Raw genomic sequence first — 13,275 nt, 5'->3', positions numbered from 1 at the left:
ATAACCCGCTATTCCAGTAGTGCAATATTTGCTATCTAGACAGAAACAGAGGCACCTCTTCCTAAGGGCCATGTCACTACCACAAGGTCGCTAGCAGCAGATGAGCAACTCTGCCCCTGGCCAGGTAACACCGGGCTCAGTGATGCTCCAACCATGCAACGCAATGCGCCAAACCCTCTGATGCTCCTTGCCTCTGTGACAGGCAAGAGGCTGCAGAAGGCATCAGCAAAATCTTTAAAATCAACACCACTTTTATGGTGCGGAGCTTGCAACTAGATCCATGCTTGTATGTGTGTGTGTGTGTGTGCATGTGTACAAAATGCAGTTCAGTGCACTCCATTATATTTCACACGTGCAGTCTCCCAAAAAATCTCCCAATCTCTACAAAAGCATGTAGCGTATTTTACACAGTAATAGCCACAGATCGTATAGTTGCACTGTTAAACAGGTCAAACTATTACCTGTCAGTGATATCAATACAAAAGTAGAGCCAGAGTTAAGCCTAAAACTTTCTTGTTGTGGAACTGCTGATAAGAGATGAGCTGCAAAGAGGTAGGCCATTGGTGTCTGTCCTTCCCTTGCACAGAGACCAGACGACAGCATTATGGGTGACGCCGAAGGAAAGGAACAGTGATGACTGTGGTTTCCACCGCGGGCACTGGTGGATGTGCCTCACCCATCCTTCTTGTTCTCCAAGGATCCCAGACACTGGTGTCATCTGTCTAGAAAGTGGCAAGTAGGAGGAGAAAAACAGAATTAACACATCAGTATAATACCTTGGAGGGGAAGATACAGAAGATGAGGACAGTAAATGGCTGGAAAAAAAGGTAGCTGTTCCACAGCTCTGAGCCAAGATGACCTGAAACGCTTATGATCACACTCTCCAAAGGAGTCAATAATCAATGAACACCCAGTTTTGTCTTTTGAAAAACCTATTTTGATGTCAAAACAATGGTGCATTTCTAAACTTGGTCTTAAGCCCATGGAGGCCACTATTATTTAATGAAATTCACTGGCCAAAGCATCTTCTCAACCTCAGCATCCATCATTGGCTTTCTTTTTAACTTTGAAATGATCCCGTATTCAACTCTGCTGGCCTGGTATCTCCAGTCTCCTCAGTATTTCATTTCTAATTCTACTTTCTCAACATCTTCTCCTGTGAAGAGTACTTATGGGCAAGAAAAGTTGTTCTCATTGCGCATTCAAAAGTATATGTACATCTCTGTTGCCATGGCAGTGCTGTGGGTTACAACCAACCATTTCAGCCACACTAAGTTTAAAATGGTAACCAAGTTAACAACTCTTTTGTTTCCTCCTGGGAAGTAAAGAACCAATGCAGGCAGCTCAATAACAAGTACTGGGACGTGTTTGCTCCTGCGGGCTTACGGGTGACCACCGGGCAGCCACGGCTGGTCCCTTCCCCTGGCTGCAAGGCTGACCCAGTTTCTCCTTGCAGCTGTCATGGCAACCTGCACGGTCGCGTTTGCCGCTTTGCATGGCAAAACCTTTGATTTCTGGCTACGGCAAAGCAAGAATGCAAAACCGGTGGCAGCGTAAGCTGGAGGGGGGCTCAGCCTTTCACCCCGAGTCCTGCTCCTGAGCAAAACCCACACCCATGCAGTAGCAAAGGAGTTGGATGCAGGAGGGAAAGCAAGCTGTCACTTACTCTTTTCCATTCTGGTACTGCTGTATTCCTCAGAAGGAAACACGTTCATCCTGGTTTTACAAAGAAAGGAGGCTCATGCAATCATTTCACGTGTGCAGAGCCTGCCGTTCTTCCCTCCCAGCCTCCCCTAAACTTGAGGCTGTTGCCCATGCAGAGAGTTAGTACCGTCAGACCTGTGAAATCCAGGGAAAGAAGGACAAACAGGAGAGAGCGATCACACCTCTGCACAGGGGAAGGTGACAGCGGGAGCTCAACCCATATTTAACATCGGAGAATCTGCATGAGAGCGGCACTGGCTGAGGGGCACCCGCCTGGGCTGCTCCCAGGACCTGCAGCTCGATGGTGGTTGAGTGTTCACCTGTCCCCAGCCATTCGTGACCCAGAGAGCTGGCTGCTCACAGCAACAAAGAAATGTCAGCACTTGATGCTGAAAACCTTGTCAGCCCAAAAGGGAGAAAAAAAGTGTCTCACACTGTGGCGCAGATACCCCCAAATCACTCCTGTGTCACAGGGAGGAGGGAAAAGGAGAAAAAAAATAAAAAAGAAAAAATGTCTGGAAGGTTTGATTTATGAAGGAAAATGAGCTGTAAGATAATGTGCCCAGACCGGCTAAGCTGAGGCGGGTGTGAAAAAAGCAGGTGACAGCCAGCAAGCACCAGAAGAACCCAGGCAGCGGAGAGGGAAAAGCATCAGCCTGCTTGGAGGGAGCGAGGAACACAGAAAGCGCATGCTAAGTAGGAGTGCTGGGATGACATTTGAAAAGGGGAAAATTTAGGCCAAGCGGCAGAAAAAGCTTCCTGACAGTGAGATGCACGCACTAGAGCCGTCCCACGGGAGAAGCCCTGGAAGCCTCATCACTTGGCGTGCAAAGACTGAGCTGGAGGAAAGCTGCAAGTCCTGGAAAGGCCTTATCCAAAGCTCGCTGAAAGTCAACAGCGAGGCTTGCACTAATTACAGGAGGCTTGGCTTGGAGACGAACTCCGCAGCCAGGAACAAGCCTGCAGGGAAGAGGGGAACTCCCAGTAGGTGACTGGGTGATGGCAGGTCCCTGGCACAAGTATCCCCCTCTGCAAGGGAGCTGGGAAATAAACGGGTGACTGCAATGAAGAAATAGATGGGGAATTAAAAAAATCACTTCTCCTTTAAGGCAATGTTATCTGTCGGCAAGGAGCTGCTCTGCTCTGGCCAAGGCACAGGCAGAGTCAGGGCTCAGACTTCTGTTAGCCTGGGCCCCTGGGAAGGCCAGCTGCCAAAAAAAAGGACAGTTTTGCTTTAGTCAGGGGGTAGGGCGTGGGTGGGTGGGGAGGGAAATGAGGGAGAGAGGAAGGGAGTGCACACAGGAGAGCAAAGAAGAGAGAGGGTATGCACTGCGTCTGTGGATGCGCAGCAAGAACTCAGCAGGATGAGGCTCAGGTCTGGGGGCAGGAGATGATGGCTGCAGGCAGAAACCAAGGCAGAGGCAGAGCAGCTTCAGGGACGATGCTGTTTCCCTTGAGCCTTCTTCAAAGAAACCTCGCTAAGCCCCCAGCCCTCCCCACCACAGGAGGCAGGAGGCCATTTCCCCTATGGGGCAGCAAGTGGGGTAATTTCCCTAGCAGGGGACTATCCCTGGGCCCCATCCCTGTGCATGCTGCTTGGCCAGCTGTGCCCAGCTGGGCAAGGTGGAGCCTCTCCATTGTGGCGCACAGAGAGCTAGAGCACATAGCCCCAAAGCTGCAGGTCGAGCTCGCAGGTACCCCACATGAGCCAAGCATCATCCCACTGACTCCAGTGGCCTTACTGGGAGCTGACATCAGGGCATCTCCTTCACAGCGTGAGACTGGATTTCAGCCTCCAATGCTATGTGGGTTCCTTTTACCCCCAATGAAAGCACCTCTGCACCCAGGGTATCCACACATTCACGAGGAGATAGCTAGGCATGGACAGTTAAAAGAATAACCGCGCTGTGCACGCAGCAGCCTGTGAAGTACTTGTGCATGTGCCATCCATCTCCCATCCCCGCTTTTACTGCTGCATTCCTTTTTTTGGCTACATCGCCTTCTCCAGTTAAAAAGCAAACCCGTCAGGGCCGGATATGACAGCCCATGCTCTTGCCAAGCCAACAGAAACAGAGCTAAAGTGGAAAGCCTAATTTAAGAGTAAAGTACAATATAGAGGGGTTGCACTTATTTCCCGAACAGGCATTACAAACCCAGGAATTCAGAGTTAAAGCTATGCTTAAAATAAATTCAAACTTGTTGAAGTGTGGCAATGCACAACTGAGGCATACAAACAGCCTTAATTCTGCCCTGCAGTGACACATAACCATATGACTGTGATTAAAATGTTTTAGTACTTGTGCTCCTAGAGTAGATTACCCTGATAAATACAATATTTTTTCATATTCCCTTGATTTGCTCCTCCCCCAACAACCCTGTGCCCCAGATATTGCCACTAGCACAGATTTCACTGCCTACCAGGAAAAAAAGATATTTATCGCAGATCCTTCACATCTGTAACGGGAGCTCCAGGCTAAGCATTGGCTTGGAAATACCCTCCCTCCTACCATCCCATCCACAGCCACCCCTGCCTAAAGCTCTGGAGAGCGCACCAACCAAGCATTTACTTCTGCTGAGGAGAAGGGAAGGGCTTTCCTCACACCTTTTATACCACTGTATTCTACACTCATGTATTTATTTTACAAGCCCATTAAAACCTTGGTTTTAAAGTGTAGAGAAAATAAAAGAGAGACAAAGAAAGATCATCTGGATAAACAATTATGGCTTTTTGTCAAGGACTCAGGAGCTAATCGAGTCCAGATCTGTTCCACATTCACATTTACATGCAAAATTGTACTTACTGAGCTAGGAAAAGTCAGATTAGCATCAAAAAGTCAGCTCTGCCTTCAGCTACATAGAGCATTACTCCATGGAGTGAATGGGGGCTCCCAGGGTATAACAGAGGGCAAAGTTTGGCCCCAAATACTCAAAGACCATTTGGCCTAGATACACGGGAAAGTGGCTGCTCTGCACTGCAGTCCAGTCTGAAATGACTCTCCAGAAGTTGTATTTACTTAAGACTGTGGGTGGCCTCAATTGTCATGATATGTTTAAATATTTGGCACTAAATCACAGCTGTCCACTTATTTGCACTTTTGCTGCTGGGCAGCAGAAACACCCCTGGAATTAGTCAGCATCAGACGCATTAATGAGCTAACAGATATGTTACAGTTTACAGTTTAGACTTCTTTTGTCCACGTAAACACACACCCCATCTCCGCTTCTTTCCCAGAACAGCATATCTTTTCAAACAGGTTGACTTTCTCAACTTTATTTTATTAGGTCTTTATTAATAAGCTTGCAAAGTTTTCTGTTTCGCGGACAAACGCCTTGCCCCTAGCAGCCTTGCTGTGCATTACACACAGTCCTGAAGAGACTCGTTGTCCGAGGGGAAACGGTCCAGCCTCAGAGAAGTTCCTCTTCCCAAGCCAAAAAGCCATCCTCTGCATGCAAAGATCCCAAGTAAATATGGAACCAATAACAACAGCAAGCAAAGCCCTTTGCATATGGAAAATATTTGCAAAGTCCGTGTTACAAATCACATCGGCTGGAAGAAAACGCTTGCACCTTTGCTGCGCAGAAAGCAGACGATCAGTTGCACAAAAGGAAGCAAAATCTTGTTTTCTGAGTTAGCAGTCCCATGTCTCGTTCATCCCACTTCTCCACCGCCAGTAACCTTTTCCAAATCACAGGCATAGCGCCAACAAACTGTATCCAGTATGGGAGAACCGCAGTGTCAGTATTAATTCTGTGTGACTTGTGTGCCTAATGGATGCTAATTACAAATCATAATAATGTTTTATTAAACAAAACACTAGAGATTTTACCAGGTTAATGCTGTAGCATGGACTCAATGGGAGCCAGTTTGTGTGTGTGTGAATAAAACAGTTTTCCATAAAAAAAAAATGCTTATTTGCTGACACTGAAGCTTCTTGTGGGAATACATCATTTTTGTAATTAAATTTTCATCTGGAAGATTTTTCAGGTCAAAAATGGAATTTCTGGTCAGAAACATAGCAGGGAGGAACACACAGGAAGCTGGGCTCTGAACCGAGCAGAGCCGAGCCTCTCGCATCCTGAGCGCTTGGCTTCATCACGGAGCCAACAGCTCGCCTGCCATACGGCCACTCCTCACCTGGTCTTGCTCATTTTTGGCCACACTTCTCCAGCACCCTTTCCTGGTTCTCCCTCTGGCCCCTGCCAGGAGCAGAAGGTGCAGAGCCACAGGCTGACAGAACCTGCCCGCCGGGCAGCATCCCCAAACAGGCGGTTGTCTCCAGCCAGAGGAGCACGGAGGAACAACCCTGCCACCAGCAGCCGCTCTCACCCACACAGGATGTCTGGCTGTATCTACCTTGCCCTCCGTGCGCAGGAATGCGCCCTATCAGCAGAAAGCACCTTCAGTAAGGGCTTAAGTGCATCCCTCCCACCTCGGGTGGCTGCACGGCTTTATCTGCAACCGTGCAAGGAACGGGGAGAGCAGAGCAGCCGGCAAGCCTTCCTGCCCTCAACATCCTGATTCACCAGGACAGCCTGGCTGCTTTTTGCCACCATAATGACACACTAAAACTGCAAACCTAGCTTAACCGGCCAGTATGTGACACTCTTCTGTCCACAGAGAGTGGTACAGAGTAGCTGGAAGGGGCTGGTGAGCCCCTCCATGAGCTCTTCTGCGTTGCACACCTCAGCCAGGCTGCTGTCACCAGTCACCATGGGCAGCCTCATCCTTCCTTCACCTTAAGGAGGCCAAGTCAGAAGTGGTTCAGCTCGGCCACCGCTGTCAAATGAGTCTGAAAGACTGTTAGGAGAGATCAGAATCACATGTGTGTGTGCGTGTGGTTTCACAACACCTCCCTCTCCCCGCTGCCAGCCACACCAGTTTCCTCAAAGAGAAGCACAACAGTAGAGCACAGACCCAAAGCTACGCCGTGATGTATTAAAGCCTTGTTTTTCCCACTGCCTAAAGAACTGACCCAGCCCCCTCAAATGTTCCCAGCATATTTGAATTGTGAGTCAGAGACCACAATGGAGATCCTTGCCTGGCTTGACAAAGTTTAAATATCTCCTGCCAAATGGTAATTGCTGATTTTTTGCCCTGTCACTCATGAGTCCTGTTTCCGCCACCCTAACCATGCAAAACACACCACCCTACTGAGGAAAGGAGGCATTCTTCTCGGATGCTTACCTGTAGCATCTCCAGCTTCTCATGTTCCTTTTCATGCAGAGCACTGCTAACAAACAGGATGGAAACCTGCAGGTATTAAAAGCTCACATCTCTGTACCCACAGTGGAAGGAATGAAGATACAGGATGGAAAGAATAACAGCAGTACTGAAAAGTGAGGCCAGGAAAACCTTCATCTTTGCAGGCAGGATCTAACATTTGAAAAAAAAAAAAAAAGAAATCAAGAGAGATTTCCACCATAGACTAGACTGGACTAGCACCTCACTTAGCAAAACATCCTAAGGCTTAGGAGTTACTGTGATGGACCACCATACCCTTCCGTGGGCCATCACCACCACCACCACCACGGCAGTAAACTCTGGCAAAAGGGAGCAGCCAGGAGTGGGAAGCACCAACCATGTCATTCGCCATAGCTAAAGCCACTGGCTGTCATGAGTTAGCATCCAAAGTGGCAAAATAACTTTTCACTGCTCTTTCTTCTGCAACGGCAACAGGGCTGCAGTGTTGAGCAGGGCTTCGTTTTTTCTCCACCATCATCCAAGCAATTCATGCAGCCCTGCTTGGGGCAAAAAGGTAGAATACAGTTTTGATTATTATTTTACAATAGGTCCCACTCACTTTCCATTTTTAAATTTCCCTAAACAATCATGAGTGCTAGAAACATTTTTTCTTAATTTCCCCTCTCCCGCCCTTTTTCTTATGTTGAAAGCCAGGATTCTCAAGCAACCTCAGCCATCTGGCAGAGAGGCACGAGGGCTCCAAGGAAATCCCCAAGTATCACAGGGCAAGGCTTGATCTGCAGCGAGGAGAGCTGGCAGCGCCGTGGTGCACCTCAGCACTCCAGCTGCTGCTCCAGCGATGGAAATGTGTCAGGAGGAGTCCGAAGACCAGCAGCTGAGAAAAAAACTCAGACACAACCAAACCCCGTAGCATTACGTGAGGCTGAAGTCATGTGTGTGTATATGTGTGCACTTGCTTTATTTTTCTTTTCTTTCCACTGCAACTAGACTTCATATTTCTGCAGAGGATTCATGCTCATACTTGTACCAAGAAATCGTTCCCATTATCTTCTCCATCGCCTGGGCTGCAGTGCAGTGAGCAGGCTGCTGCTATCCATCCCTCCTGCTTGGGCTTCGGGACAGCTGGGCTGTGAGGCTGGTGAGATGGGGGAGTTTGGGAGTTTCTGGACTCTGAGGCGCACACGGAGGAGGAGAGAGATCGTTTTGTGAGCCGCTAATCTCGCTCTGCAGGAGCGCTGACTTTCGCCTCTTTAGCACCTGCCATGGGGAGCTTGGGGGTGGGACGCGGGGGATGGCAAGAAAAAAAAAATCTTCAAGCAAGACTTACTCACTTCCTTATTAGTCAATGCTTGGCCAAAAAAAATTATGCAAAGTCAAGGTGGTAAATAGGTCCAAGTGGACTTCACATAACAAATGCAAAGATCACACTGCAACATCTCTCTGCTTTTAGGAAGGGGGAGCCTTTGACTGAAGCTGTGCCCAGAGCCCTAGACAGAGAGACCCAGGAGCTCTAGGATTTCTCTCCCAGCTCCACCTCAGGTTTGCCATTTCAAGACTGTGCTGTCTTGCTGACAAACCTGAGCCACACTAAACTGCAGATAAAATACCGATGATACTTTTAAACTTCCCGTCCCCCTCCGAGCACGCATTGCTCTGAGCTGTGCACATGTACTGACCTCTCCCCGTTCGGTTCTGGCGACAGGGTGATGTACGGCCCAGGCCTGCAACTCCCTGAACGCCCCGCAGGCTTTCTTCTAGCATGGAGGCAAGCACCCGAGGTGTGTAAGGGGGAGCAAGAAAGAAAAAGCAGCTGAACTCTGCAATGCGCAACAAATAAGATCCTAATATGGATCTTAGGATAGTAAAACAATATGGATCCTAAGTCCATTCAAGTAAATACATGAGGGTTTCCCATGCCTTTACTAGGCTTTGCTGAAAACAGCAAAACCAGTAGCAAGCATGATGGCAGCAGGAACAGATTTTAGATTCCCATCTGATGGGTCAAACCCTGAACTGAACACTGAGTTCATCCACAGAGGCGATTGCTCCAGGACAGCCCCACTGGCGAAGGCACGGGAGAAGGGTGCCTGTTCTCCCACCCGCTGCCAGTTGGTAGGTGACCAGGTTACTTCAGGTGTCCAAGCTTGTTAATCTGACATCATCTGTGAGCAATAACATTTGTCCCTTAAAAACCATCTACATCAGCTAGAGCTGTTGACGGGAGACCGAAACAGTGGGCAAACAGGGTTACCATAAAGTTGGGGAGAGAGGCCTCGAAGCTCCTTGCCTCACACAGTTCAGATGATGCCAAGCTAACCAAGCTTGGAAGGAGAGCTGCTCTTGCAAGAGGGTCTTCTGCAGCCATCTGCATGAGACCACTATCATCTGAGCTGAAAGAAACCCTGTTGTACAGCCATGGTAGGAGGTTGGGCCAGCCAGTGCAGGGGGGCGCAAGGGACTTTTATAGCATGCTATTCTGGACAACAAGGTTTGGAAAGTGATTCTGGAGGCAGAGCCAGCCCCACAGTACTGGCTCTGAAAATATTTAACACATGCCCTCCTTGAAAAAAAGGTGTTTTAAAGAAAACTAGATTGCAATCTGAGTGAAATCAGCTGCCTCAGAGCATGGAGGGCAGAAAGAAATGTAAGGAGATCAAGCAATTCAAGGGGCATAAACTGGCTCTGGAAGAGCCTCAAAACAATCTTTGAGCTTGAGTCTTAAGCCTAAAAGAAAGAAGACAGCAGCAAAAGCCAGCAAAAGTGACAGCATAGTCACCTGGGAAGTTTTTAGCACTGTTTGCCAGAGCAGTGCCTGCCACCAGGAGCACACAGAGTCCTCTCCCTGGCAGCGTGCGGCCACCGTGCCATCGGCTGGGCCATGAGATCGTCAGCTGTTACTTAGCAGCCCAGGCTACTCACATTACAAAATTTGGAAGAGAGATGGAAGCTGAAATCAGAGAAGCAGCAGACAAGGGCTAGCAGCCTCCCGCAGCAGAGCAGGACAGGCTGCTCGCGGGGAGTAACTCTGGTGCTCGAGAGAGGACAGGTTTTCAGTGCTGGGTGCTCAGAAAACCTTCATGAGCACATGCATTTGGATGATGTGCAACCAACCACTGTCTCTGGACACATCTGGCACTCAGACACAAGGACTTCCAAGGCCTAAAACAGGGGATGCACCTCTCTCCGGCCGCTGCTAACTCACAGCAGTTGCAAGGGGGACCACAGCAAATGCCTCCCCTCCAACCCATGGTTGGCACATCCATCCCCAGCAGCCTGCCAGGCTGTTACGCCCTTGTGAATGGGCTTGGCAGAGAAGCCTCCCCAGCCAAAGTAAGGTTTGTATCAGGGGCTAAAGATCAAACCCTATCTATCTGTGCACACACCTTTGTTAGTTTTGGCTGCACCCTTTCAGGTATCACCTGCCTTCCCAGGCAAACACGTTCCCATCCTGAGCTCTGCAAGCCTGCTGTGCTCCTCCGAGGACCACTTTGGCCTGGCAGGTACCTGCGCACCTACCACGTCCGCAACAGCAGCAAGCGGCCGAAGAGGGAGAGCCCCGGGGGCTAACGCGGCTGCAGGGAGCAGAGGAAGGAGCTGGAAGCAGATTGATGGTCAGGCTGCTGTTTGGCTTAGCTGGAAAGGAGAGTGGAAAGCTGGCACAGACATCCAGCCGCCCCAACAAACATTGCATTCATACGCAGAGCTACGGAGCAAATGATCTGTCAGTTGTTCATCTGGAGAACAGGTTTCACCAGCCTGGATTAAATGATTACGTTGCCACGGCATGTGCTTCTTGCAGCTTTGGGAGATAAAGGAAGTAAGGCGAAAGCACCAAAGAAAGAGGCCTGACCCTGCAACCCACAGCTCCCAGTGCCTTTACCCTTGGCGAAGGTTCGGACCGGCATGGAGCACGGGGGATGCAGCACGAGTGCCTTTAAAAGGCAGCAGTTCGGGTGCCAATGTGCTGAAATTGCCAATGCAAGAGAACAGTACTCATTGGAGCACAGGACGTGTATACTTTGCCTCACGTTACTGCCTCCAGATGTGCACCAGACTGGCTGTATTTCTGAGCCGGCTGCTCCTCGTTCCCACAAAGCCGAAGGCAGGGTGAGTGCACTCGGAGGTCTAACAGCACATGTGCAGCAACGACAGGCTCCACCAAAGCCTGCATCCTGCCTTCACAAAACCCCCACTGAGCGACTCCCTGAGGATGTAATTGCAGTCGACTTCATTCCAGGCCGTGAGCATATGTCTGGCTACGGCCATTACTGCCAGCACACAAGGAAAAAAAAAGAAACGTAAAGGAGAAAGTGCAAAACAACACTCCTGTAATCCAAGCCCTGTTAGGATAACGGGTGTTTTCCTCTATAGGAAAAGGTTACTTTGCTACCTTTGGCAGTCTGGCGGCTTCCCTGCATTAGTCTTTTGCAAGGCAGAAAAGAAAGGCTGACACCAGTTTAGCAGACTCAAAAACATGATGTTGCACCAAACCCACGGCCCATGGCAGCATCCCCCGAAGCCCTCTGGAGCACGTGCGGCGAAAGGCAGATGCCCAAAAAGCCAACACAGCAACTTTAGGACTCTCCCAGACTTCAGGGGGCCAAACCCTCGCACTGGGGAGCCCATGGCATCTTTCTCCACTCCGTGGCCTTTGGCAGGTCTTGCCCCATGGCCCCGTCTCTCAGGGGAGGATGCATCTGCAGTGGGGGATGTGAAGGGCGCAGAGATGCAGCCACAGCACAGGGTGGGCAGCGGGAGCTGGAGCCACCGCCCTCTTCCCCCACCATGTTTCGCAAGACCAACGGTAGCAGCAGCACTATCGCTTTTGTACTTGCCTTCTTTTTTTTTTTTTTTTTTTTCAGAATGAGCAAAGCCAGGCATCATTTCGTAGCCCACCCTCAGGAATGGCACAAACACTGCTCTGAGGGATGCTTCCTAGAAATAGCCTGCTACGAGCACCTCGCACCCAATGCTCCCAGCCCAAGCAGTTGCAGGCTGGCAAATCTCTAAGCCATCCAAAGTAAGGTCTTATCCATGGGAAGCGTCAAGCAGGCTTAAGCAACACTGAGCTGCCCTCCCCACATCAAGTGGCCCTGAAAACACGTAGGATTTGTCCAGCTGGGATGGCTCCCAGTCAGGCATTTATGTTTGTGACTTGCGGACGAGTCTTTAAAAATACATCCCAGTGCACGTAGGGATGTACTCCAAGATACACTTACATCCACAAGCACATGACCTAAGAGGTGAGTTCGAACTAAAGTGACTCAGCCTCCCGGTTACAGGAACAAAATTAGCAACCACTCATAAATGCCTTATGTCTCAGACGGGGCTAGATGGCACTGTAAGTTAGTTAATGCGCGAGGCCTTCGCCTCAGGAGATTTCACTTTGGCATTAGGATCAGTGGAAAACCAGGAAAGCTGGTGCTCCCTAGGGTATATTTTCCAGAGCTGGGATAGTAATTCACACTGACAGCCTGATTCAACACATTTTCTAGGTACCTAGTTAAGAACTGTGTCCAATAATTTAGTCATTCTCTGGAATTTTCTTATTTTATTTTTTGAGCAAATAATTCTTGGCTTGCAAGCGCTTAAACATGTAATATTTATTATAAAACATATGGTTTTTCCCCAATACTGAGCAGACATTTTCCCTGCTTTAATTTATCCCGTTTCTCCTCGTTAACCCCTGCCCCCCACCCCCGTTGTTCCCATGCTGGATCCCTCTACCTCTCCCAGGAGAACAGTGATGAAATGACATTCGCCTCCCAGACCTCCTGGCACATCACCCCTTCTCTTCGGGAGCAGCTCGGCGAAGCAGAGAGCCCTCTGGCCCCAAGCCCCTGAATCACTTAAGGATGCACAGCTGAAGCAGAGCAAGGCAAAGCGGCGGAGGGAGGCGAGGACCAGGCGCCTGGCCGTATTCAGGTCAGAGCATTCCGGTCCTGCAGCCTCGGGCCTCTGCGTGAGCTGGTTAGGAGACGAGCGAGTAAGGATCTGCCCTGATCTCACACCCAGACCTTCCAGAGCCTCTGCACTCCCTCCTCAAGTGAGCACGCTGTGGCTCGTGGCACCATGCCACTGCAAGGGAACGGCATCCACATGTCTGGGGGAAAAAAAAGGGGGGGAACGTTCCGTCCTGCTGCAGCACATCTGCCTCCGGGGCTGGGAAGAAGATGGCCACCTCTTTAACAGACACCGCATCCATCCCCTCTAATAGTCGGATGAGAATCTCTCCCATCATTTAACAAGGGGAGCAGCCCTCTGAAAAAAAAAAAGAAAACAGCCAAACTTTTCCCAGCAGAGAATCTCAGCAGCTTCCTGACAGCCTGGGTCACTCGTGCCTGCGAATCTGCCTCCCCGTTCCTCAA

At 49.7% G+C, this 13,275-nt stretch overlaps 1 long non-coding RNA gene across 1 annotated transcript; it reads right to left on the bottom strand.

Moving 5' to 3' along the window:
- Window positions 1–325: 325 nt before the first annotated feature.
- LOC147601694 (uncharacterized) lies at window positions 326–13,004 on the bottom strand. Its single transcript, XR_015257803.1, has 3 exons — window positions 12,635–13,004; window positions 6,890–7,078; window positions 326–718 (listed from the first exon to the last, which is right to left on the bottom strand). It is a non-coding gene; the product is annotated as an uncharacterized LOC147601694 (long non-coding RNA).
- Window positions 13,005–13,275: the final 271 nt, after the last annotated feature.

Source organism: Chlamydotis macqueenii, chromosome 2 (genome assembly GCF_036417535.1).
Source record: "Chlamydotis macqueenii isolate bChlMac1 chromosome 2, bChlMac1.mat, whole genome shotgun sequence".
Lineage (NCBI taxonomy): Eukaryota > Metazoa > Chordata > Aves > Otidiformes > Otididae > Chlamydotis > Chlamydotis macqueenii.
Note: the sequence above shows the minus strand (reverse complement) of the source record. Positions and strands in the feature narration are given on the sequence as shown.